Source organism: Bombina bombina, chromosome 3, assembly GCF_027579735.1.
Source record: "Bombina bombina isolate aBomBom1 chromosome 3, aBomBom1.pri, whole genome shotgun sequence".
In the NCBI taxonomy this organism is placed as follows: domain Eukaryota; kingdom Metazoa; phylum Chordata; class Amphibia; order Anura; family Bombinatoridae; genus Bombina; species Bombina bombina.
This window is the reverse complement of record NC_069501.1, coordinates 216166128-216193129: the sequence shown is the minus strand read 5'-3', so window position 1 is coordinate 216193129 and position 27002 is coordinate 216166128. Positions and strand designations below refer to the sequence as shown.

The 27002-nt window shown below is 39.6% G+C and overlaps 1 protein-coding gene across 2 annotated transcripts in view; it reads left to right on the top strand.

Annotated features, from left to right (window-relative positions):
• Nucleotides 1-27002, top strand: part of GOSR1 (golgi SNAP receptor complex member 1) — a 322620-nt gene that overhangs the window by 93277 nt on the left and 202341 nt on the right. The gene's annotated exons all lie outside the window — the stretch shown is intronic.

Below are 27002 nucleotides of genomic sequence, written 5' to 3'. Positions count from 1 at the left end.
TGTGTGATATATATGTGTGTGTTATATAAAATTGTATCAACAGGCACTGTAAATAAATGGATCTAGAAACAAATTAACATGAAGTGCTACAATACAATTGCTCATGCCGTATATTAAACTGTATTGTTGACTAGATTTTGTATAATTAAAGTTTTAAAATTAGATGTTTCATTTGCTTGATTAGGGAAAAATACTGAGGAAGAATTACTGAGGAAGAAAACAAATTTGGCTTTAAGGCTCATTTGAGGCTTTTTAACTATTCTAGTGGAGCTTACAGCTTTGTAGGCAAAAAACGTCCATCTAATTATAAATAGTTGTAATGAAAGCAGACAAGTATCAGTAGAGCCCTTTCATCTTTCTTAAGCTTTTGTTTTATCCTCGAGGTGCCCTGTACCAAGCAACAGACAATTGAGAGCAAGTGCAATTTCTTTAGACTTCAAACTCAGTGCTGTAAATCGGGTGTTTGATGCCAACTGAAGCAATTTTACTTCTGTGCATGCTTGTTAACCCATTCACCCAAATAATCTGCTTCAAAAAGCCATGGAAAAAGCTGGGTCGGGTTCATGTAAAATTCTATTTCTGTGTCTTTTTATAATTAAAGTGACTGAAGACGCAAAACTGAAGTACACTTGCATGCATTTTACTTTTGAAAAGTATTATTGCACAACAGATGTGTTAGCAAAATGTGTCTAGGAAAAGTTATTGCTGCTTCAGTGGTGTCTTTACTAATATATTGGGTATGTGAAGCATTTGTATGTTAGCCCAGTGCACCTATATTCCACACAACTGATGATGGTATATATGCCGTCTGAGCATGGGCATCCGCAATTCCTCCTGGAATTTCCTCCCCACTTTGAGTACAAACTGCAGAAAAATAGACGAATGTAGCTCAGTTTTAGAGGAAGAAGCACAGTATTATGGGAGTTGTACAGCATTCTGAAATTTGTAGTTCACTATTTCACTCAGTTCTGAACTCTTATTCCCAGCATGCATTGTACAGTGGTGGGGAGTGAGCTTCCTGGAAGGCAGAAAGTCATGCCCCTTTTTCACATGCTGTGTGTGAATCTGTCTCCTAGGCACTGGTAAGGCAGCTTGACAGTATTGTCTGACCCGTTTTTACACAGGTTTTATATATTTATTTGTATGGTCAGACTTTCTGCACAAGTGGTAGTGGGGGAAGGGGTGCATTGTACCAGTGATCTTAAACTCTGCACCACCACTTTTATGTGCTCCTACTCACATACTGGAATAATTTGTTAAACGTTTTGCTAATAGCACAAATAAAGAAATGTCCATTTTGCCTTTTTTTTAGGTAATGTGCTGTTAAGTTTTAGGCATTATATGTTAACTTATGTTGGTTCTTTTGTGTTTAATTTTGATTTTGTTTTTCTTTTTTAGAACTGTATAATAAAACAAATCAAAACAGTAAATAAACTAATAAATACAACTATTGTATATGCTCCTTCTATGTTCATTTATAAGTAGTCTGGATAAAGATTCATTTTATTACACCAAAAAATAAATCAATGTGTATTTAACATTGTTGTACTCATAAACTAGAGTTTATATTAACCAATATTAATAAGAAAGGGTAAAATGGAATCCACTTATCCTTCTTAAAGGGGCATACAAGGCAAAATTTTACTTTCAGATGTCACACACAATTAGAGGGGGAAACGATGTGTTCCTACTATTAATTTGATATCTTTATTTTGGAATCTGTCCATGAGTTTATACGGAAGTAGGCTCAGGATTGTCCACATGGTTTGAGCAGTATATGACGATCCAAACACTGCTGCCATTTAATGTCTTAAAACGTTCCCTCTGCCCCTCAGTATGCTCTCATGGAATTAACAATTGAATTGCATTTAATACAACAATCTAACTACTTTTTTGGTACTATCTTGACCCTTTTTACTTAAGAAATTGTGTAGCCAAATAAGCTTTTTAGTATTTATTATTCATTTATTGTGTCTCATATCAAATATAGGGGATTATACTCCTTTGCTAAATTGTGGTAGGTTTTTACATATCTCATTAGAGTATCCAGATTTTGGCAAAATGTTAAAAAGAAAAAAAAATTAAAAAGGCTTTGCCAGATTTAGATTATCAGGAATTTGTTACCAAATAATATCTATAGTAAAAAGGGACACTCAAGTCAAATTAAACTTTCATGTCTCAGAGGATGCAATTTTAAACAACTTTCTCATTTACTTCCATTAACAAAATGTGCACAGTCTTTTAATATTTACACTTTTTGAGTCACCAGCTCCTACTGAGCATTGCAAAGATTCACAGATATACATATATGCATTTGTGTTTGGCTGATGGCTTTCACATGGTAGAAAGGAAGTGAAAATAGGACATCACTTTGAAATCTGTCTGAACAAAATGTACTACTCATTTGAAGTACAGACTAAGTGCTAATGCATTCTTTTTATCATGCATTTGTTGACTGCAAATCTACTGTATTTACCTTTAAGAATTGGTATATTCTTTTTTCAAAACCTTTTTTCTTATCTTTCCCATTGATAACAGCCAGGGATGTGTCCTGAATTTTTACCAGAAATCAAATTACCCTACTCCATCTTAAGTGTTAGTCCATTTATGTGTCAGCTGTGGAAATGAGGGTTAAATGTACGCCCTACATTAAACTTTAAAGCTGACTGTCTTTCCATTTAGTGCTTTAATTGCTAAACTGCTTTATTGCTAGCACTAGATAACTTAGAGGAAGCTTTTGAATTAGAAAAGGTTGATTTGCTTTTTCCCCCCCCCCCAGCTATGACTTGCCAGCTAATTGCTTTCTCTTTTGGACTTCGACTAATACCCTGTTATCCATTTTTGTATAAAACTTTTAACTGTCTTTAGATGGATGATTTAAATCGGAGAGTTCCCTAATGTTGTGTAGTGTTAATTGTTAGTCAATAATGGCATTCTCTTTCCGCATCCCCCATCCGCATCACTTCCATAAGATCTTTACCTCGTTAGTGACATCATGGCTTTTTCAGTTTGCCTTCTTTTAAAATTCCACAACAAAGATAATGTTTTTTTTTATTTTTTTATTACTGTTGTATTACTACGGTTAATAGATAGTTAGCATGTTAGTAAAAATCAAATGTACTGATAACTTAATCTCATAATCTTCCATATAAACTGTACAAAACATTTTTTGTAACTGTACAAACAGAATCCGATTTAAACTAATTTTTAAACCCCTCTGTTTAGAAGTGTTACTTTAAGATAAGTGACAGATAGTGACAGTCTACAATAGAATTTTTATTGTTTTAAAAGATAGATCATCATTTTATTTATTATTTATTGACTTGCATTTAATACTGTGTTGTGCTAAATCTTTCCTCGGGTGTGAACACAATGTTATCTATATGGCCCACATGAACTTGCAGTCTCCTGTTGTGAAAAGCAAATAAAAGAGGTTTAAATGTTATAAAGTATATTAATATATCAATGTTAGTTCTGCAAATCTGGGGAATAGGTACTAAAGGCATTATCTATTTTTTTAAACAATAACAATTTTAGTGTAGACTGTCCTTTTAAACAAAAAGTAATTATCTTGCTATGTTGTCTTGCTCACTTTCCTAACTGTAGATGTACAACACTGCTGCATTTGTTTGTAAAATAATTCTAATTGAATTTGAAACCAAATTACAATTTACAAAATATTAAAATTAGTAAAAAAAAGTATTTATTTTATGAACTACATTTTACTGACATTTTAATTTTAAATGAGTGGACATGTAATTTGTGCAGTGGGGTGAACTTAAAATGGCATTGCCCACAACATTTTTGTTTATGTCTAGTGTCAAAAATGCACTGCAATTTATTTTACCTTCCCTTCCTTTAATTTTAAATCGGATAATTGTAAAATCTTTTACACAGCACGAAGAGAAGCTGGAGTATATTTCCTGACCACCCTGCATACTTCACAGTGAATTGTGCAGTAGCTCTTTTATATTTGACCATAATTGTGGATACGATAAACTACACTCAAGATGTTTTTTTGTCAAAGGATCTATCCCTGTACTACAAAACAATGCAAAAGGTTTAAAACATTTTTCTTTCATGTAATTGGCAAGAGTCCATGAGATAGTGACGTATGGGATATACAATCCTACCAGGAGGGGCAAAATTTCCCAAACCTCAAATGCCTATAAATACACCCCTCACCACACCCACAATTCAGTTTTACAAACTTTGCCTCCTATGGAGGTGGTGAAGTAAGTTTGTGCTAAGATTTCTACGTTGACATGCGCTTCTCAGCATTTTAAAGCCTGATTCCTCTCAGAGTACAGCAAATGTCATATTGATGTGAAGGGAGTATCACCTATTGAATGCAATGGTCTTCCTAACGGGGATCTATTTCATAGGTTCTCTGTTATCGGTCGTAGAGATTCATCTCCTACCTCCCTTTTCAGATCGACGATATACTCTCATATACCATTACCTCTACTGATAACTGTTTCAGTACTGGTTTGGCTATCTGTTATATGTGGATGGGTGTCTTTCGGTATGTATGTTTCTTTCATGTAATTAGCAAGAGTCCATGAGCTAGTGACGTATGGGATATACATTCGTACCAGGAGGGGCAAAGTTTCCCAAACCTCAATATGCCTATAAATACACCCCTCACCACACCCACAAATCAGTTTTACAAACTTTTCCTCCTATGGAGGTGGTGAAGTAAGTTTGTGCTAGATTCTACGTTGATATGCGCTCCGCAGCAGGTTGGAGCGCGGTTTTCCTCTTCTAAAGAGAGAATCGTTCATTTGTTTTCAGACAGACAATGTCACAACTGTGGCATACATCAATCATCAAGGAGGGACTCACAGTCCTCTGGCCATGAAAGAAGTATCTCGAATTCTGGTATGGGCGGAATCCAGCTCCTGTCTAGTTTCTGCGGTTCATATCCCAGGTATAGACAATTGGGAAGCGGATTATCTCAGTCGCCAAACATTACATCCGGGCGAATGGTCTCTTCACCCAGAGGTATTTCTTCAGATTGTTCAAATGTGGGGACTTCCAGAAATAGATCTGATGGCCTCTCATCTAAACAAAAAACTTCCCAGGTATCTGTCCAGATCCAGGGATCCTCAAGCGGAAGCAGTGGATGCATTGTCACTTCCTTGGAAGTATCATCCTGCCTATATCTTTCCGCCTCTAGTTCTTCTTCCAAGAGTAATCTCCAAGATTCTGAAGGAATGCTCGTTTGTTCTGCTGGTAGCTCCAGCATGGCCTCACAGGTTTTGGTATGCGGATCTTGTCCGGATGGCCTCTTGCCAACCGTGAACGCTTCCGTTAAGACCAGACCTTCTGTCGCAAGGTCCTTTTTTCCATCAGGATCTCAAATCCTTAAATTTAAAGGTATGGAGATTGAACGCTTGATTCTTAGTCAAAGAGGTTTCTCTGACTCTGTGATTAATACTATGTTACAGGCTCGTAAATCCGTTTCTAGGGAGATATATTATAGAGTCTGGAAGACTTATATTTCTTGGTGTCTTTCTCATCATTTTTCCTGGCATTCTTTTAGAATTCCGAGAATTTTACAGTTTCTTCAGGATGGTTTGGATAAAGGTTTGTCTGCAAGTTCCTTGAAAGGACAAATCTCTGCTCTTTCTGTTCTTTTTCACAGAAAGATTGCTAATCTTCCTGATATTCATTGTTTTGTACAAGCTTTGGTTCGTATAAAACCTGTCATTAAGTCAATTTCTCCTCCTTGGAGTTTGAATTTGGTTCTGGGGGCTCTTCAAGCTCCTCCGTTTGAACCTATGCATTCATTGGACATTAAATTACTTTCTTGGAAAGTTTTGTTCCTTTTGGCCATCTCTTCTGCCAGAAGAGTTTCTGAATTATCTGCTCTTTCTTGTGAGTCTCCTTTTCTGATTTTTCATCAGGATAAGGCGGTGTTGCGAACTTCTTTTAAATTTTTACCTAAGGTTGTGAATTCTAACAACATTAGTAGAGAAATTGTGGTTCCTTCATTATGTCCTAATCCTAAGAATTCTAAGGAGAAATCATTGCATTCTTTGGATGTAGTTAGAGCTTTGAAATATTATGTTGAAGCTACTAAATCTTTCCGAAAGACTTCCAGTCTATTTGTTATCTTTTCCGGTTCTAGGAAAGGTCAGAAGGCTTCTGCCATTTCTTTGGCATCTTGGTTGAAATCTTTAATTCATCATGCTTATGTCGAGTCGGGTAAAACTCCGCCTCAAAGGATTACAGCTCATTCTACTAGGTCAGTTTCTACTTCCTGGGCGTTTAGGAATGAAGCTTCGGTTGATCAGATTTGCAAAGCAGCCACTTGGTCTTCTTTGCATACTTTTACTAAATTCTATCATTTTGATGTGTTTTCTTCTTCTGAAGCAGTTTTTGGTAGAAAAGTACTTCAGGCAGCTGTTTCAGTTTGATTCTTCTGCTTATAATTTCAGGTTTTTTTATTATAAGATTTAAACTTTATTTTGGGTGTGGATTTTTTTCAGCGGAATTGGCTGTCTTTATTTTATCCCTCCCTCTCTAGTGACTCTTGCGTGGAAGATCCACATCTTGGGTAGTCATTATCCCATACGTCACTAGCTCATGGACTCTTGCTAATTACATGAAAGAAAACATAATTTATGTAAGAACTTACCTGATAAATTCATTTCTTTCATATTAGCAAGAGTCCATGAGGCCCACCCTTTTTGTGGTGGTTATGATTTTTTTGTATAAAGCACAATTATTCCAATTCCTTATTTTTTATGCTTTCGCACTTTTTTCTTATCACCCCACTTCTTGGCTATGCGTTAAACTGAATTGTGGGTGTGGTGAGGGGTGTATTTATAGGCATTTTGAGGTTTGGGAAACTTTGCCCCTCCTGGTAGGAATGTATATCCCATACGTCACTAGCTCATGGACTCTTGCTAATATGAAAGAAATGAATTTATCAGGTAAGTTCTTACATAAATTATGTTTTTTATTACTTAAGACACCTCAGCTATGGTTTGGCACTTTATGTATTAATATAAAGTTTTAAATATATGTATTGTACTTATATTTGCCATGAGTCAGGTTCATGTATTTCCTTCTGAAGACTGTCAGTTTCATATTTGGGGAAAATTAACATATTAAGAAATATTTTTTCTTACCTGGGGTTTAGTCTTTTTTTCAAATTATCTACATTTTTTCTTGCAATTTGCGGGTGCGCCAAATGCTAAACTTTATTGCGTCATTCTTGGCGCAATAATTTTTGGCGCAAAAGTACGTCCGTTGACGCAAGTTCCTAATTTCTGGCGTCGTAGTTGATGCCGAGTTCCTTACACAGGGTTGCGTCGTTAGTGACGCGAGTGTGTCATTTCCGGATGTTGTTGGCGCCAAAAAAATTTCAGTTACGTTGTGCATCATACTTGCTGCCAAATTTTTTCATTAATTTTATACCCCATTGCTATTTGCCTCTTGCCTTTTTCTATGTCAGAGGGTTATGCTATTTGCATTTTGTTCCCATTCCTGGAACTGTCATATAAGGAAATTGACAAATTTTGCTTTATATGTTGTTTTTTTATTTTACATTTTGCAAGATGTCTCAATCTGATCCTGCCTCAGAAGTATCTGTTGTAACTTTGCTGCCTGATGTTGGTTCTACTAAAGCTAAGTGCATTATATTTCCGAATGTCATTTGTATTGGTTATCATGATAAACTTTTACATGCAGATATTGTGTCCATCAGTAAATAGTACATTGCCTGTTGTTGTTCCTTCAACTTTTAATGTACATGTTATACCTATGAAATTTAAAGAATTTGTTACTGATTCTATTCAGAAGGCTTTGTCTGCTATTCTGCCGTCTAATTAATATAAAGGTCTTTTAAAACTTCTCATAAGGTTGATGAAATTTCAAATGAGGAATTATCCTCCTCTGATGGGGATCTATCTGATTCAGAAGATCCTTCCTCAGATATTGACACTAACAAATCTACTTATTTATTGAAAATGAAGTATTTTCGTTCTTTGTTAAGAAGTGTTAATTATTTTGGATATCGTGGAAACTAGTCCTCTTGATATTAGAACTAGTAAATTCTGTTTTTAAACTCCTGTGGTTTTTTTCCTTTTCCTGATGCTATTTCTGATATGATTTCTAAGGAATGGAATAAGCCGGGTACTTCCTTTATTCCTTCTTCAAGGTTTAAAAATTGTATCCTTTTACCAGCAATTTCTATAGAGTTTTGGGAAAAGAGCCTCAAAATTGATGGGGCTATTTCTACTCTTGCTGAACGTACCTCTATTCCTATGGAAGATAGTACTTAAGTTCCTTTTAGATAGGAAACTTGAATCTTATCCAAGGAAAGCTTATTTATATTTAGGTCGTCTCAGGCCTGCAATTTCTTTGGCTGATGTTGCAGCTGCATCAACATTTTTGTTGGAGAATTAGCGCAACAAGAATATGGATTTATCTAGCATTGTTCTCTTACTGCAACATACTAATCAGTTCTGATGCAATTTCTCCAACATAGGTGTGTCCGGTCCACGGCGTCATCCTTACTTGTGGGATATTCTCTTCCCCAACAGGAAATGGCAAAGAGCCCAGCAAAGCTGGTCACATGATCCCTCCTAGGCTCCGCCTTCCCCAGTCATTCTCTTTGCCGTTGCACAGGCAACATCTCCACGGAGATGGCTCAGAGTTTTTTGGTGTTTAAATGTAGTTTTTATTCTTCTATCAAGAGTTTGTTATTTTAAAATAGTGCTGGTATGTACTATTTACTCTGAAACAGAAAAGAGATGAAGATTTCTGTTTGTAAGAGGAAAATGATTTTAGCAACCGTTACTAAAATCGATGGCTGTTTCCACACAGGACTGTTGAGAGGAATTAACTTCAGTTGGGGGAAACAGTGAGCAGACTTTGGCTGCTTGAGGTATGACACATTTCTAACAAGACTTGGTAATGCTGGAAGCTGTCATTTTCCCTATGGGATCCGGTAAGCCATTTTCTTAATTTTCAATATAAGAATACAAGGGCTTCACAAGGGCTTTAAAGACTGGTAGACATTTTTCTGGGCCAAAACGATTACTATATAAGCATGTTTAATGGTTTATAACTTTGGAGAGTTATTTTAATCTTGGGAATTTTATTAAAAAAAACTGCAGGCACTGTATTGGACACCTTTTTCACTGGGGGCCTTTTCTAGTCATAGGCAGAGCCTCATTTTCGCACCACTAATGCGCAGTTGTTTTTGAGAAGCAAGGCATGCAGATGCATGTGTGAGGAGCTCAGATCCACTGAAAAAGCTTATTGAAGGCGTCATTTGGTATCGTATTCCCCTCTGGGCTTGGTTGGGTCTCAGCAAAGCAGATACCAGGGACTGTATAGGGGTTAAATGTAAAAACGGCTCCGGTTCCGTTATTTTAAGAGTTAAAGCTTTCAAATTTGGTGTGCAATACTTTTAAGGCTTTATGACACTGTGGTGAAATTTTGGTGAATTTTGAACATTTCCTTCATACTTTTGCGTATATTCAGTAAAAAAGTGTGTTCAGTTTAAAATTTAAAGAGACAGTAACGGTTTTATTTTAAAACGTTTTTTGTGCTTTGTTATCAAGTTTATGCCTATTAACATGTCTGAACTATCAGATAGACGATGTTCTGTATGTTCGGAAGCCAAGGTTCCTCTCCATTTGAATATATGTGATGAATGTGACAAACAAAGTAGGGACAATGATGCCACTGATAATAATGTTGCCCAAAATGATTCCTTAAGTGAGGGGAGTAAGCATGGTACTGCATCATCTCCTTCTATGTCTACACCAGTCTTGCCCACTCAGGAGGTCCCTAGTGAATCTAGTGCGCCAATCCTCCTTACTATGCAACAATTAACGGCTGTAATGGATAATTCTATTAAAAACATTTTAGCCAAAATGCCCACTTATCAGCGAAAGCGCGACTGCTCTGTTTTAGATACTGAAGAGCATGAGGTCGCTGATGATAATGGTTCTGACATGCCCTTACACCAGTCTGAAGGGGCTAGGGAGGTTTTGTCTGAGGGAGAAATTTCAGATTCAGGAAAAATTTCTCAACAAGCTGAACCTGACGTTATTACATTTAAATTTAAATTGGAACATCTCCGCGCTCTGCTTAAGGAGGTGTTATCTACTCTGGATGATTGTGACAATTTGGTCATTCCAGAGAAATTATGTAAGATGGACAGGTTCCTAGAGGTCCCGGTGCCCCCCGAAGCTTTTCCTATAACCATGCGGGTGGCGGACATTGTAAATAAAGAATGGGAAAGGCCCGGCATACCTTTTGTCCCTCCCCCTATATTTAAGAAATTATTTCCTATGGTCAACCCCAGGAAGGACTTATGGCAGACAGTCCCCAAGGTCGAGGGGGCGGTTTCTACTCTAAACAAACGCACCACTATCCCTATAGAAGATAGTTGTGCTTTCAAAGATCCTATGGATAAAAAATTAGAGGGTTTGCTTAAAAAGATGTTTGTTCAGCAAGGTTACCTTCTACAACCAATTTCATGCATTGTTCCTGTCACTACAGCAGCGTGTTTCTGGTTCGAGGAACTAGAAAAGTCGCTCAATCAAGCATCCTCTTATGAGGAGGTTATGGACAGAGTTCAAGCACTTAAGTTGGCTAACTTTTACCTTAGACGCCACTTTGCAATTAGCTAGATTAGCGGCGAAAAATTCAGGTTTTGCTATTGTGGCGCGCAGAGCGCTTTGGCTGAAGTCTTGGTCAGCGGATGTGTCCTCCAAGAACAGATTGCTTAACATCCCTTTCAAGGGGAAAACGCTGTTTGGCCCTGACTTGAAAGAGATTATTTCAGACATCACTGGGGGAAAGGGCCACGCCCTTCCTCAGGATAGGTCTTTTAAGGCTAAAAATAAAACAAATTTTCGTCCCTTTCGCAGAAACGGACCAGCCTCAAATTCTACATCCTCTAAGCAAGAGGGTAATTCTTCTCAAACCAAGCCAGCCTGGAGACCGATGCAAGGCTGGAACAAAGGTAAGCAGGCCAAGAAGCCCGCTACCAAGACAGCATGAGATGCTGGCCCCCGATCCGGGACCGGATCTGGTGGGGGGCAGACTCTCTCTCTTCGCTCAGGCTTGGGCAAGAGATGTTCAGGATCCTTGGGCGCTAGAAATAGTTTCTCAAGGTTATCTCCTGGAATTCAAGGAACTACCCCCAAGGGGAAGGTTCCACAGGTCTCAATTGTCTTCAGACCAAATAAAAAGACAGGCATTCTTACATTGTGTAGAAGACCTGTTAAAAATGGGAGTGATTCATCCTGTTCCATTAGGAGAACAAGGGATGGGGTTTTACTCCAATCTGTTCATAGTTCCCAAAAAAGAGGGAACATTCAGGCCAATTTTGGATCTCAAGATCCTAAACAAATTTCTCAAGGTCCCATCGTTCAAGATGGAAACCATTCGGACAATTCTTCCTACCATCCAGGAAGGTCAATTCATGACCACGGTGGATTTAAAGGATGCGTATCTACATATTCCTATCCACAAGGAACATCATCGGTTCCTAAGATTCGCCTTTCTGGACAAGCATTACCAGTTTGTGGCACTTCCATTCGGACTAGCCACTGCTCCAAGAATTTTCACAAAGGTACTAGGGTCCCTTCTAGCGGTGCTAAGGCCAAGGGGCATTGCAGTAGTACCCTACTTGGACGACATACTGATTCAAGCGTCGTCTCTACCACAAGCAAAGGCTCATACGGACATTGTCCTAGCCTTTCTCAGATCTCACGGGTGGAAAGTGAACGTAGAAAAAAGTTCTCTATTCCCGTCAACAAGAGTTCCCTTCTTGGGAACAATAATAGACTCCTTGGAAATGAAGATTTTTCTGACAGAAGCCAGAAAATCAAAACTTCTAAGCTCTTGTCAAGCACTTCATTCTGTTCTTCTTCCTTCCATAGCGCAGTGCATGGAAGTAATAGGTTTGATGGTTGCGGCAATGGACATAGTTCCTTTTGCGCGAATTCATCTAAGACCATTACAACTGTGCATGCTCAGACAGTGGAATGGGGATTATACAGATTTGTCCCCGACGATCCAAGTAGATCAGAGGACCAGAGATTCACTCCGTTGGTGGCTGACCCTGGACAACCTGTCCCAAGGGATGAGCTTCAGAAGACCAGAGTGGGTCATTGTAACGACCGACGCCAGCCTGGTGGGCTGGGGCGCGGTCTGGAAACACCTGAAGGCTCAGGGTCTATGGTCTCGGGAAGAATCTCTTCTCCCGATAAACATTCTGGAACTGAGAGCGATATTCAATGCTCTCAAGGCTTGGCCTCAACTAGCAAAGGCCAAATTCATAAGGTTTCAATCAGACAACATGACGACTGTTGCATATATCAACCATCAGGGGGGAACAAGGAGTTCCCTGGCGATGGAAGAAGTGACCAAAGTAATTCAATGGGCGGAGCTTCACTCCTGCCACTTGTCTGCAATCCACATCCCAGGAGTGGAAAATTGGGAAGCGGATTTTCTGAGTCGTCAGACATTTCATCCGGGGGAGTGGGAACTCCATCCGGAAATCTTTGCCCAAATAACTCAATTATGGGGCACTCCAGACATGGATCTGATGGCGTCTCGTCAGAACTTCAAGGTTCCTTGCTACGGGTCCAGATCCAGGGATCCCAAGGCGACTCTAGTAGATGCACTAGTAGCGCCCTGGACTTTCAACCTAGCTTATGTGTTCCCACCGTTTCCTCTCATTCCCAGGCTGGTAGCCAGGATCAATCAAGAGAGGGCTTCGGTGATCTTGATAGCTCCTGCGTGGCCACGCAGAAGTTGGTATGCAGACCTGGTGAATATGTCATCTGCTCCACCATGGAAGCTACCTTTGAGACGGGACCTTCTTGTTCAAGGTCCGTTCGAACATCCGAATCTGGCATCACTCCGACTGACTGCTTGGAGATTGAACGCTTGATTTTATCAAAGCGTGGGTTCTCAGATTCTGTCATTGATACTCTTATTCAGGCTAGAAAGCCTGTAACTAGGAAAATTTACCATAAAGTATGGAAGAAATATATCTGTTGGTGCGAATCGAAAGGATTCCCATGGAACAGGGTAAAAATTCCTAAGATTCTATCCTTTCTACAAGAGGGTTTGGAGAAAGGATTATCTGCAAGTTCTTTGAAGGGACAGATTTCTGCTTTATCTGTTTTACTTCACAAGAAGCTGGCGGCTGTGCCAGATGTTCAGGCTTTTGTTCAGGCTCTGGTTAGAATCAAGCCTGTTTACAAACCTTGGACTCCTCCTTGGAGTCTCAATTTAGTTCTTTCAGTTCTTCAAGGGGTTCCGTTTGAACCCTTACATTCCGTAGATATTAAGTTATTATCTTGGAAAGTTTTGTTTTTGGTTGCAATTTCTTCTGCTAGAAGAGTTTCAGAGTTATCTGCTCTGCAGTGTTCTCCTCCTTATCTGGTGTTCCATGCAGATAAGGTGGTTTTGCGTACTAAACCTGGTTTTCTTCCGAAAGTTGTTTCTAACAAAAATATTAACCAGGAGATAGTTGTGCCTTCTTTGTGTCCGAATCCAGTTTCAAAGAAGGAACGTTTGTTGCACAATTTGGATGTAGTTCGTGCTCTAAAATTCTATTTAGAGGCTACAAAGGATTTCAGACAAACATCTTCCTTGTTTGTTGTTTATTCTGGTAAAAGGAGAGGTCAAAAAGCAACTTCTACCTCTCTCTCTTTTTGGCTTAAAAGCATCATCAGATTGGCTTATGAGACTGCCGGACGGCAGCCTCCTGAAAGAATCACAGCTCATTCCACTAGGGCTGTGGCTTCCACATGGGCCTTCAAGAACGAGGCTTCTGTTGATCAGATATGTAAGGCAGCGACTTGGTCTTCACTGCACACTTTTACCAAATTTTACAAATTTGATACTTTTGCTTCTTCTGAGGCTATTTTTGGGAGAAAGGTTTTGCAAACCGTGGTGCCTTCCATCTAGGTGACCTGATTTGCTCCCTCCCATCATCCGTGTCCTAAAGCTTTGGTATTGGTTCCCACAAGTAAGGATGACGCCGTGGACCGGACACACCTATGTTGGAGAAAACAGAATTTATGTTTACCTGATAAATTACTTTCTCCAACGGTGTGTCCGGTCCACGGCCCGCCCTGGTTTTTAATCAGGTCTGATGATTTAATTTCTCTAACTACAGTCACCACGGTATCATATGATTTCTCCTATGCAAATATTCCTCCTTTACGTCGGTCGAATGACTGGGGAAGGCGGAGCCTAGGAGGGATCATGTGACCAGCTTTGCTGGGCTCTTTGCCATTTCCTGTTGGGGAAGAGAATATCCCACAAGTAAGGATGACGCCGTGGACCGGACACACCGTTGGAGAAAGTAATTTATCAGGTAAACATAAATTCTGTTTTTTTCATCAAGATTGATGTTAGATCTATATCTTTAGCTATTTTTAGCTAGAAGAGTTTTGAGGCTTAAATCTTGGAATGCTGATATGACTTTTTAAGTCTAGATTGCTATCTCTTTCTTTCCAAGGTAATAAGAGACCTAAGGGTAGATATAACGCTTCTAATCGTTTTCGTTCTTTTTGTCAATTAAGGAACAAAAACATATTACTTCCCTATGGAATCTGTTTCCAATTGGAAACCTTCATTAAATGGAATAAATCCGACCCATTTAAGAAACCAAAAGACAGCCCCTAAGTCCACATGAAGGTGCGACTCTCATTCCAGCTCAGCTGGTAGGGGGCAGATTAAGGTTTTTTTCTAGGATGTTTGGATAAATTCTGTCCAAAATCAATGGTTTCAGAGTATTGTCTCTCAGGGGTATCGATTAGGATTCTGAGTAAGTCCTCCTGTGAGAAGATGTTTTTCTCTCACGCATCCCAGCAAATCCAGTTAAAGCCCAGGCTTCTCTGAAGTGTGTTTCAGACCTGTAGTTTCAGGGGTAGTCATGCCAGTTCCTTTTCAGGAACAAGGACTGGGGTTTTATTCAAATCTATTCATTGTCCCAAAGAAGGAAATTTCATTCAGACCAATTCTGAATCTGAAAATTTTGAATCGTTATGTAAGAGTACCAACTTTCAAATGGTGACTTTAAGGACTGTTCTGCCTTTTGTTCAGCAAGGACATTTTAGGTCCACAATGGACTTGCAGGATGTATACCTTCATATTCCAATTCATTCAGATCATTATCAGTTCCTGAGATTCTCTTTTTTAGACAAGCATTACCAATTTGTTGCTCTTCCATTTGGACTAGCAACCGCTCAAATAATCTTTTTCAAAGGTTCTAGGTGCCCTGCTTTATGGAAACCAGAGAGCAGGGTATTGCGGTGTTTCCTTATTTGGACGATATCTTGGTACTAGCTCAGTCTTTACGTTCTGCAGGGTCTCACACAAACCAATAAGTGTTGTTTCTTCGAAAACATGGTTGGAGGATCAATTTACTAAAAAGTTTCTTGATTCCTCAGACAAGGGCCACCTTTTTTAGGTTTCCAGATAGATTCAGTGTCCATGACTCTGTCTCTAACAGACAAGAGATGTTTGAAAGTGGTTGCAGCCTGTCGGCACCTTCAGTCTCAGTCATTCCCTTCAGTGGTTATGTGCATGGTGGAAAATGTGGGTCTCTCTCTTTAGATTCCCTTTGCTCATTTTCACATGAGGCCTCTCCAGCTTTGTTTGCTGAATCCATGGTGCAGGGATTATACAAAGATATCACAATTAATATCCTTAAATCCTAATGTTCGACACTCTCTGACGTGGTGGTTAAATCACCAGAGTTTAGTTCAAAGGGCTTCTTTGTTCGGCTAACCTGGACTATGATCACTACAGATGCAAGTCTTTCAGGTTGGGGAGCTGTTTGGGGATCTCTGACAGCGCAAGGGGTTTGGAAATCTCAAGAGGCGAGATTACCAATCAATATTTTAGAACTCCGTGCAATTCTCAGAGCTCTTCATTTTTGGCCTGTGTTGAAGAGAGAACCGTTCATTTATTTTCAAACAGACAATATCACAAACAGTGGCATTTGTCAATCAGCAGGATGGGACTCACAGTCCACAAGCTATGAAAGAAGTATCTTGGATACTTGCTTGGGCGGAATTCAGCTCCTGTTTAATCTCTGTGGTGCATATCCCAGGTATAGACATTGGGAGGCGGATTATCTCAGCCGTCAGACTTTACATCCGGGGGAGTGGTCCCTCCATGCAGATGTGTTTTCTCAGATTGTTCAGATATGGGGTCTTCTAGAGATAGATCTGATGGCCTCTCATCTAAACAGGAGACTTCCCAGATGCCTGTCCAGGTCCAGGGATTTTCAGGCGGAAGCAGTGGGTACGCTGACACTTCCTTGGTGTTATCAACCTGCTTATATTTTCCCGCCTCTAGTTCTTCTTCCAAGAGTGATCTCTAAAATCATCATGGAACACTTGTTTGTGTTGCTGATGGCTCCAGCATGGCCTCACAGGTTTTGGTATGCAGGTCTTTGTTCGGATGTCCAGCTGCCAACTTTGGCCACTTCCGTTAAGGCCGGACCTTCTGTCTCAAGGTCAGTTTTTCCATCAGGTTCTCAAATCATTAAATTTGAAGGTATGGAAATTGATTGCTTAGTGCTAAGTCATAGAGGTTTCTCTGACTCCGTGATTAATAAAATGTTACAAGCTCGTAAATCTGTCTCTAGAAAAATTTATTATCGAGTTTGGAAAATTTACATTTCATGGTGTTCTTCTCATAAATTCTCTTGGCATTCTTTTAGAGTTGCAAGAATGTTAGTTTCTTCAAGATGGTTTGGATAAGGGTTTGTCTGCAAGTTCCTTGAAGGGACAAATCTCTGCTCTTTTGGTTTTATTCACAGAAAGATTGCTAAACTTCCTGATATTCACTGTTTTGTACAGGCTTTAGTTCGTATTACGCTTGTCATTAAATCATTCTCTTTTCCTTGGAGTCTTAATTTGGTTTTGAGGGCTTTACAGGCTCCTCCATTTTGAGCCTATGCATTCTTTGGACATTTTATGTACTTTCTTGGAAAGTGTTTTCCTTTTGGCCATCTCTTCTGCTAGAAGAGTTTCTGAGCTATCTGCTCTTTCTTGTATATCTATTTCTGATTTCTCATCAGGATAAGGCGGTTTTGCGGACTTCATTTAAATTTTTTCCTAAGGTTGTGAATTCTAACAACATTAGTAGATAAATTGTTGTCCCTTCCTTGTGTCCTAATCCTAAGAATTCTTTGGAAAAATCCTTACATTCTTTGAATGTGGTGAGAGCTTTGAAATATTATATTGAAGCTACTAAAGATTTCAGGAAGACTTTTATATGTTATATTTTCTGGTCCTAGGAAAGGTCAGAAGGCTTCTGCTATTTGCCTTGGCTTCTTGGTTAAAGCTTTTGATTCTTCAAGCTTATTGGAGTCGGGTCAGGCCCCGCCTCAGAGAATTACAGCTCATTCTTCTAGATTAGTCTCCACTTCATGGGCTTTTAAGAATTAAGCTTCAGTTGATCAAATTTGCAAAGCAGCAACTTGGTCTTCTTTACATACATTTACTAAATTTTACCGTTTTGATGTATTTGTTTCTTCAGAAGCAGTTTTTGGTAGAAAAGTTCTTCAGGCAGCTGTTTCAGTTTGATTCTTCTGCTGATGTTTTACATTTTTCTTGTCATTTGAAGAATAAACTTTTTTATTTTGGGTTGTGGATTATTTTTTCAGCAGATTATGGCTTTTGTTTATTTTTATCCCTCCCTCTCTAGTGACTCTTGCGTGGAGTTCCACATCTTGGGTATTGATATCCCATACGTCACTAGCTCATGGACTCTTGCTAATTACATGAAAGAAAACATAATTTTTGTAAAGAATTTACCTGATAAATTAATTTCTTTCATATTGGCAAGAGTCCATGAGGCCCACCCTTTTTATGGTGGTTATTATTTTTTTGTATAAAGCACAATTATATAAGAGAAAAAAAGAAAACACAGCGCATCCGCGATTCACAGCATCGTTTTATTCATAACACACTGTACTCCAGTTGAACAAATCCCCTTGAAAAATTCTGCCCGTGAGCAGAGGAAACGCGTTGGGTAAAGGGACTGCTATATGCAATTGATCTATTTCCGCTCTGTGAGACAAGGAGAAGTGTAATTCCAGGTGCTGCTGGTCGGCGTCCAGGTGATCCTTTCCGGTAACTACTACAGGCGGTCTTCTCATCAGCCAGTGGGCTAAGTGCTAGTTTTTATCCTTTATCTTGTAAGTGTGCCATTTAACGTGGAGCTGTGTGTTATGAATAAAACAATGCTTTGAATCGCGGATGCGCTGTTTTCTTTTTTTCTCTTATACAGCTGATCGCTTTGGGACATACATGGCGGTAGTCCCGTGAATCACTGGCTGCTCTGCCTGTTCGTTCAGCTTACCTCACTACATCGAGGAGTCTATCAGAACCACAGCTCCCATCATTTGGAACCTAACAACAGCTTCTTACAAGAGTGCAGCTAAGTGTTCTCTTATATAAATATATGAACATTGTGCAATTTTACCGAACTTGGATAACACTGTTTGGGGCTATTTTTGAGACTGTGCAATTAATTACAAAGTGCTTTGGACTTCTATTAAGGACATTGGGACTGACATATACTCCTCTGTTGGGAGCTTAAGAGAATGAGATAGTTATACATTCTATTATAATTTTTGTACCTGTTTTAATATTTCACATTCTGTATTTAATTTGTAAATTTGTGCCTATACATACCCATAATAGTTACATAGGGGCTACTGACAAATAGGGTAAGCTTGATCGTTATTCCCTCAAGCTCATTTAGCGCCGTATTTGTTTGTTTCTATAAAGCACAATTATTTCCAAATTCCTTTGTTGATGCTTTTTACTCCTTTCTTTATCATCCCACTACTTGGCTATTCAGTAAACTGAATTGTGGGTGTGGTGAGGGGTGTATTTATAGGCATTTGAGGTTTGGGAAACTTTGCCTCTCCTGGTAGGATTGTATATCCCATACGTCACTAGCTCATGGACTCTTGCCAATATGAAAGAAATGAATTTATCAGGTAAATTCTTACATAAATGTTATTTCTCTTAAGTGTATCCAGTCCACGGATCATCCATTACTTGTGGGATATTCTCCTTCCCAACAGGAAGTTGCAAGAGGATCACCCACAGCAGAGCTGCTATATAGCTCCTCCCCCAGCTGTCATATCCAGTCATTCTCTTGCAAGCCTCAACCAAGATGGAGGTCGTAACAGGAGCGTGGTGTTTTATACTTAGTTTATTCTTCAATCAAAAGTTTGTTATTTTTAAATGGTGCCGGAGTGTACTGTTTATCTCAGGCACTGTTTATCTCAGGCAGTATTTAGAAGAAGAATCTGCCTGCGTTTTCTATGATCTTAGCAGAAGTAACTGGCTGTTCTCACATATTCTGAGGAGTGAGGTAACTTCAGAGAGGGAATGGCGTGCATATTTTCCTGCAATAAGGTATGTGCAGTTAAAATATTTTTCTAGGGATGGAATTTGCTAGAAAATGCTGCTGATACCGAACTAATGTAAGTAAAGCCTTAAATGCAGTGAGAGCGACTAGTATCAGGCTTATTAATAGATACATACTCTTATAAAAATGTAATATAAAACGTTTGCTGGCATGTTTAATCGTTTTTATATGTATTTGGTGATAAAACTTATTGGGGCCTAGTTTTTTTCCACATGGCTGGCTTGAATTTTGCCTAGAAACAGTTTCCTTAGGCTTTCCACTGTTGTAATATGAGTGGGAGGGGCCTATTTTGACGTTTTTTTTGCACAGCAAAAATTACAGACACAGACATCCAGCTTCTTCCTGCATGATCCAGGACATCTCTGGAGGGCTCAAAAGGCTTCAAAGTCGTTTTTTGAGGGAGGTAAAAAGCCACAGTAGGGCTGTGGAAGTTGTTGTGACTGTTTGGAAAAAAAAAAGTTTTTGTCATTTATTATTCCGTTTTGGGTATTAAGGGGTTAATCATCCATTTGCAAGTGGGTGCAATGCTCTGCTAACTTGTTACATACACTGTAAAAATGTCGTTAGTGTAACTGCCTTTTTTTCACTGTTATTTCAAATTTTGACAAAATTTGTGTTTCTTAAAGGTGCAGTAACGTTTTTTATATTGCTTGTAAACTTGTTTAAAGTGTTTTCCAAGCTTGCTAGTCTCATTGCTAGTCTGTTTAAACATGTCTGACACAGAGGAAACTACTTGTTCATTATGTTTGAAAGCCATGGTGGAGCCCCATAGGAGAATGTGTACTAAATGTATTGCTTTCACCTTAAACAGTAAAGATCAGTCTTTAAATGTAAAAGAAATATCACCAGAAGATTCTGACGAGGGGGAGCATCAACTTCCTCCGCTTCAAAACAAGAGGGAACTTTTGCTCAATCTAAGCAGGCCTGGAAACCTAACCAGTCCTGGAACAAAGGCAAGCAGGCCAGAAAGCCTGCTGCTGCCTCTAAGACAGCATGAAGGAACGGCCCCCTATCCGGCGACGGATCTAGTAGGGGGCAGACTTTCTTCGCCCAGGCGTGGGCAAGAGATGTTCAGGATCCCTGGGCGTTGGAGATCATATCTCAGGGATATCTTCTGGACTTCAAAGCTTCCCCTCCACAAGGGTGATTTCATGTTTCAAGGCTATCTGCAAATCAGATAAAGAGAGAGGCATTCCTACGCTGTGTGCAAGACCTCCTAGTTATGGGAGTGATCCATCCAGTTCCGCGGACGGAACAAAGACAGGGTTTTTATTCAAATCTGTTTGTGGTTCCCAAAAAAGAGGGAACCTTCAGACCAATTTTGGATCTAAAGATCTTAAACAAATTCCTCAGAGTTCCATCTTTCAAAATGGAAACTATTCGGACCATCCTACCCATGATCCAAGAAGGTCAGTACATGACCACAGTGGACTTAAAGGATGCCTACCTTCACATACCGATTCACAAAGATCATCATCGGTTTCTAAGGTTTGCCTTTCTAGACAGGCATTACCAATTTGTAGCTCTTCCCTTCGGGTTGGCTACAGCCCCGAGAATCTTTACAAAGGTTCTGGGCTCACTTCTGGCGGTTCTAAGACCGCGAGGCATAGCGGTGGCTCCATATCTAGACGACATCCTGATACAGGCGTCAAGCTTTCAAGTTGCCAAGTCTCATACAGAGTTCTGGCATTCCTGAGGTCGCACGGGTGGAAAGTGAACGAGGAAAAGAGTTCTCTATCCCCACTCACAAGAGTCTCCTTCTTAGGGACTCTTATAGATTCTGTAGAAATGAAAATTTACCTGACGGAGTCCAGGTTATCAAAACTTCTAAATGCTTGCCGTGTTCTTCACTCCATTCCGCGCCCTTCGGTAGCTCAGTGTATGGAGGTAATCGGCTTAATGGTAGCGGCAATGGACATAGTGCCATTTGCACGCCTTCATCTCAGACCGCTGCAATTATGCATGCTGAGTCAGTGGAATGGGGATTACACAGATTTGTCCCCCTGCTAAATCTGGATCAAGAGACCAGAGATTCTCTTCTCTGGTGGTTGTCTCGGGTACACCTGTCCAAGGGTATGACCTTTCGCAGGCCAGATTGGACAATTGTAACAACAAATGCCAGCCTTCTAGGTTGGGGTGCAGTCTGGAACTCCCTGAAGGCACAGGGATCGTGGACTCAGGAGGAGAAACTCCTTCCAATAAATATTCTGGAGTTAAGAGCGATATTCAATGCTCTTCTGGCTTAGCCTCAGTTAGCAACACTGAGGTTCATCAGATTTCAGTCGGACAACATCACGACTGTGGCTTACATCAACCATCAAGGGGGAACCAGGAGTTCCCTAGCGATGTTAGAAGTCTCAAAAATAATTCGCTGGGCAGAGTACCACTCTTGCCACCTGTCAGCAATCCATATCCCAGGCGTGGAGAACTGGGAGGCGGATTTTCTAAGTCGTCAGACTTTCCATCCGGGGGAGTGGAAACTCCATCCGGAGGTGTTTGCTCAATTGATTCATCGTTGGGGCAAACCAGAGTTGGATCTCATGGCGTCTCGCCAGAACGCCAAGCTTCCTTGTTACGGATCCAGGCCCAGGGACCCAGAAGCGACGCTGATAGATGCTCTAGCAGCGACTTGGTTCTTCAACCTGGCTTATGTGTTTCCACCGTTTCCTCTCTTCCCTCGACTGGTTGCCAAAATCAAAAAGGAGAGAGCATCGGTGATTCTGATAGCGCCTGCGTGGCCACGCAGGACTTGGTATGCAGACCTAGTGGACATGTCATCCTTTCCACCATGGACTCTGCCTCTAAGACAGGACCTTCTGATACAAGGTCCTTTCAATCATCCAAATCTAATTTCTCTGAGACTGACTGCATGGAGATTGAACGCTTGATTCTATCAAAGCGTAGCTTCTCCGAGTCAGTCATTGATACTTTAATACAGGCACGAAAGCCTGTTACCAGGAAAATCTACCACAAGATATGGAGTAAATATCTTTATTGGTGTGAATCCAAGAATTACTCATGGAGTAAGGTTAGGATTCCTAGAATATTGTCCTTTCTCCAAGAGGGCTTGGACAAAGGATTATCAGCTAGTTCCTTAAAGTGAGATTTCTGCTCTGTCTATTCCTTTGCACAAGCGTCTGGCAGAGGTTCCAGACGTCCAGGCATTTTGCCAGGCTTTGGTTAGAATTAAGCCTGTGTTTAAATCTGTTGCTCCCCCGTGGAGCTTAAACTTGGTTCTTAAGGTTCTTCAAGGAGTTCCGTTTGAACCCCTTCATTCCATTGATATTAAACTTTTATCTTGGAAAGTTCTGTTTTTGATGGCTATTTCCTCGGCTCGGAGAGTCTCTGAGCTATCTGCCTTACAATGTGATTCTCCTTATCTGATTTTTCATGCAGATAAGGTAGTTCTGCGTACCAAACCTGGGTTTTTACCTAAGGTGGTTTCTAACAAGAATATCAATCAAGAGATTGTTGTTCCATCATTGTGTCCTAATCCTTCTTCAAAGAAGGAACGTCTTTTACATAATCTGGATGTAGTCTGTGCCTTGAAGTTTTACTTACAAGCTACTAAGGATTTTCGTCAAACATCTTCCCTGTTTGTCGTTTACTCTGGACAGAGGAGAGGTCAAAAAGCTTCGGCAACCTCTTTCCTTTTGGCTTCAGAGCGTAATACGCCTAGCCTATGAGACTGCTGGACAGCAGCCCCCTGAAAGGATTACAGCTCATTCTACTAGAGCTGTGGCTTCCACCTGGGCCTTTAAAAATGAGGCCTCTGTTGAACAAATTTGCAAGGCCGCGACTTGGTCTTCTCTTCACACCTTTTCGAAATTTTCCAAATTTGATACTTTTGCTTCTTCGGAGGCTGTTTTTGGGAGAAAGGTTCTTCAGGCAGTGGTTCCTTCCGCTTAATCCTGCCTTGTCCCTCCCATCATCCGTGTACTTTAGCTTTGGTATTGGTATCCCACAAGTAATGGATGATCCATGGACTGGATACACTTAACAAGAGAAAACATAATTTATGCTTACCTGATAAATTTATTTCTCTTGTAGTGTATCCAGTCCATGGCCCGCCCTGTCCTTTTAAGGCAGGTCTAAATTTTAATTAAACTACAGTCACCACTGCACCCTATGGTTTCTCCTTTCTCTGTTTGTTTTCGGTCGAATGACTGGATATGACAGCTGGGGGAGGAGCTATATAGCAGCTCTGCTGTGGGTGATCCTCTTGCAACTTCCTGTTGGGAAGGAGAATATCCCACAAGTAATGGATGATCCGTGGACTGGATAGACTACAAGAGAAATAAATTTATCAGGTAAGCATAAATTATGTTTTTGTATATGATGCATGCATGTACTTTTGACAACTTTCAAATATCTCTTTATTTGTAAACAAAAAACATCTATTGAATTCCAGAATGAATGCTTGGTTCATTGACACTTGTTTGATAACATGGTTCTAGGTTAACTGTTTTGGAAAATGCCTTATCACCCAGAGGTTAAAGGGACAGTAAACACCATAGATGTTGTTGTTTAAAATATAGATAATCCCTTCATTTACCATTCCCCAGTTTTGCATAACCAACACTATTTTTACCTCTGTGATTACCTTGTATCTAAGGCTCTGCAAACTGCCCCCTTATCTCAAATCTTTTCACATACTTCCATTTTTGGCAGTTAGTACAGACTCTTAAAGGGACAGTCTACACCAGAATTTTTATTGTTTTAAAAGATAGATAATCCCTTTATTACCCATTCCCCAGTTTTGCATAACCAACACAGTTATAATAATATACTTTTAACCTCTGTGATTATCTTGTATCTAAACCTCTGCAAACTGCCCCTTTTTTCAGTTCATTTGACAGACTTGCAGTCTAGCCAATCAGTGCCTGCTCCCAGATAATTTCACGTGCACAAGCACAGTGTTATCTATATGAAATACGTGAACTAACACCCTCTAGTGGTGAAAAACTGTTAAAATGCAATCTGAAAAGAGGTGGGCTTCAAGGTCTAAGAAATTAGCATATGAACCTCCTAGGTTAAGCTTTCAACTAAGAATACCAAGAGAACAAAGCAAAATTGGTGATAAAAGTAAATTGGAAAATTGTTTAAAATTACATGCTCTATCTGAATCATGAAAGTTTATTTTGGCCTAGACTGTCCCTTTAAATAACTACACTGGGGTAAGCACAATGTTATCTATATGGCCCACATGAACTAACAGTACATGTTATTAGCTATTCACAGGCAGACAGTGAGATAAGAGGTGGACTGCAGAGTCCTAGAAATCAGCCTACCTAGGTTTAGCCTTTAACAAAAAAATACCAAGAGAAAAAAGCAATTTTGATGATTAAAGTAAATTGGAAAGTTGGTTAAAATGACATACCCTATCTGAATCATGAAAGTTTAATTTGGACTTTACTGTCCCTTTAAGTTCAGCTTGTGGAAGACACAACACAATAGAATTCCTAATGCTCCTATTGCATATGTTAATCCTTTACTTTAAAGAAGTAAGCAAATCCATTAGACTTGTTCCTGGCATGGCTGGAATCATTGCGGTTATTGCTAATGACTTTCAGTAATGCCTTCTGCCTGCTTATTTTCACTGTGTTCCAACGGGCTCCTGCATAGTAAATGACATGGGAGAAACCGACCAGCTGCTGCACTGACAAGGCTATAGCTTAAACACATTCATGCGGCATTATCTCGGAATCTAACTTTTGTTGTTTTCATAAATAGAAAATTGCCAGCACACTTCCATATAATACTTTAGGCAGCGTGGGAAGTGAAATATTGTAATATTTAGTTCTTGTCAATACATTTGCTGACATTTTCTTATTTGTTCCCAGAATGTTATTCCTGGCCTTGCAACTGATTAAGCAATTCAGTTCTTACATTTACTATACTTGCCTGATTTATTATTTAAGCATGAATCACTAATTGAATGGCTTACTATATGTACAGTAGTTCTGTTTGGTCACATCCATGGTCTTTTTTTTTTTTATATGTCCAACATTCCTAATTATTTGCTCATAGTGGAAACCAGTTTTTCATTAAAAAGTCCCTTCTTCCAAACTGATGGTCAGGAACAGGATAACACCCTTTAGCTTTAAAAAGACCATGCTAACTTCTGCAAGGCTTTTTTCTTTTAGTTCTCAGGACTGCTTGGTGAGAAGAGGCTATTTTGCTTCAGAGATTAGAAGCTGTTGTCAGGGTGGTAGTACAGGTGCTTGCTAATAAGAACAGAAAATGTAGTACCAAACCTATTATAAACCACTACAGGTGTTACCCACTGATATCCAATAGTGATGTAAGGTTCCCAAATGGATATTCCCGCACATTATGCATAACATGTATTCACCAAATTTTCTAGTAAAAAGTTGAAAAATATGTTGATTAAAACCTGAAAACATTATACACAAAAATACCATTTAGTATCCCTTAGGATACTGTGGGTGGATTGGAAAATATAATCATTGCATAGCTCCACCCTCCAACCAGTAGATCAGTGGTTCTCAAACTCTTTTTAGGTCACTGCCTCATTGGTTCAATAAACTCACCCTCAGCACCCGCTACCTTACCTTGTAAAAATAATATTCGGATCAGCAGTGCACAACCTCTAATAACATTTAGTTAAAACTGTCTTGGTTTCCTGATACCAGCTTTTTAAAGTCTTATAAACCACATTTAGGAATTACTTAAAGGGACATTCAACACCCGCTATAACATTATGTCATTTTTTTTAAACTTAATCCAAAAGCCGCCTCCACCGCATCCCAGCCTTGTTTCCATAACTCACGTCCCAGTAATGCTGATCGTTATACCGTTCCGTTATAACTAAATATGGCTGCCTAACTCCTCCCCTTCATGCTTCTTCCCCATCACTCATCCCTTCATACACGTTCATGTTATTTTCCGATGACACTCTTATTACGTCATCGCGCATGCGCATTTGTTACAAACCGAGCGCAATCGTTCAGCTTTTAGGTTCCTAGCTTAATACGCATGCGCAAAGTTCCGTTAACGCACAACGCGCTATCAATTTCAGTCCGAGGAATAGAACAGGATTGGCTGCTCGTTTCAAAAAGAAGCTGCAAACGTAACGGTGGGGGGAGTTAGGCAGCCATATTAACATCCAAATATAGAATTTATCGTACACGATTAAGAGGTGAAGGAAGTAAGTATGAGCAAGGGGGTACGTTGCAGGCGGATCTTGACTTTTAATTTTTCATATAGAACAATGTTATGTCGAGTGTTGAATGTCCCTTTAATTGTTTAAAAAACTGTTAATCCGATGGATGAACTTGATGAAGTGATACCAGTTTCCAAATCTCTTGTCTCATGTCAATTAGCAGGAGTCTTAAATTGCTATAGCTGGATATCTGAAGTAGATTTTTTTTGCTTGGAGCACAGTTGTACTACTGCACCAATAAATCAACTTTATAGTAAGTGTATTCTGCTTACCAAATTGTTATTGTAGTGCACCACCAAAATATTTTTGATAAGAAAATACTTAAAAAAAAAACAAAAAAACAACAGAAACAGATGGTTGA